General features: G+C 61.0%; 1 protein-coding gene across 1 annotated transcript in view; it reads right to left on the bottom strand.

Moving 5' to 3' along the window:
• Positions 1-1,050, bottom strand: part of LOC113213567 (growth arrest-specific protein 1-like) — a 59,651-nt gene that overhangs the window by 1,922 nt on the left and 56,679 nt on the right. The window lies entirely within an intron of this gene.

The following is a 1,050-nucleotide window of genomic DNA, read 5'->3' as shown; positions in this document are numbered from 1 at the left end:
GAAGGGGGCGAAGATGGGGCGGGGACTGGAGCACTTATCACGCGCCCGCCAAACACCACCGCCTCTCCAGCCTCTCCTCTCTATCCTCTCCACTCCGGCCTCTCCAGCCGCACCTAACCACGCCCCGTCTCGATGAAGCAATCACCGGGATCGCGCCCCTTTCTCTGCGTGTTTTGGCGGCTATCGCGACAGGTTTTTGACAGTATATCCGTCGCATCGTTTCTAAATCCCGTCGTCCGGGGACGGGAAGCAGAGGAATAACAACTGAACGGCATTCTTTCGCGTCGATGAACTGATCGAGTTGAAGTCACGAATCCTACGCCTACGCCACTATGACCACTACTGGCTCCAGCAGTCACTTATCTCTTTCTCTCTCGCCACTGGATCTCTGTCTCTCGCACTCGATGGAACTTGTCACGACTCCAGCCGCCCTGGCCAGCTCCAGCCGCCCTGGCCAGCTCCAGCCGCCTCTGATGCAGCAGTTTGATCCAAAAGCCTCCAGCAGCCTCCAGCAGCCTCCAGCAGCCTCCAGAAGCCTCCAGAGCAGCCCTCAGAAGACTTCCTGCTCTAACATTCTCCCAGCAGCCGTTTCCAGAAGCCCCCGGCCCGGCGGCAGCCCGCTCCAGCTACCTCCTGCAGCTTACTCCATGAACATCCAGAAGCCTCCTCCGGCAGCCTCCTGCAGCCTCCAGCAGCCTCCTGGAGCCTCCCTCCAGCAGCCACACTGGCAGCCGGGCGCGCCTCTTGATGCCCAGCGAGGCGAGTGAATATTACGGAAGACGGAGGACTGGCGGTGCCTTTGAGACGTGTGGTCAGGTCGGCAGGCCATGTGATACCCGCCTCAGCGCGCGCGCGTGTAGGCGCGGCCGGTGCGTGCGTGTGTGTGCGTGTGCGAGCACGTGAGCGTGTATAAGAGGCCGCACGCCCGCCTTTTGGTGCGGCGCAGACGCGGCCGACACGCCAATAGGGTATTTCACCTGACGCATACCGGATCCAAAGAAGAACAAGAGTTCTTCCTGAACTCTTTCCTCCTTGGCGCTGATTGGCCGA

Source organism: Frankliniella occidentalis, unplaced genomic scaffold (assembly GCF_000697945.3).
Source record: "Frankliniella occidentalis isolate FOCC.00 unplaced genomic scaffold, Focc_3.1 Scaffold38, whole genome shotgun sequence".
NCBI lineage: Eukaryota > Metazoa > Arthropoda > Insecta > Thysanoptera > Thripidae > Frankliniella > Frankliniella occidentalis.
The sequence above is the reverse complement of the archived record's forward strand: the minus strand, read 5'-3'. Positions and strand labels throughout refer to the sequence as shown.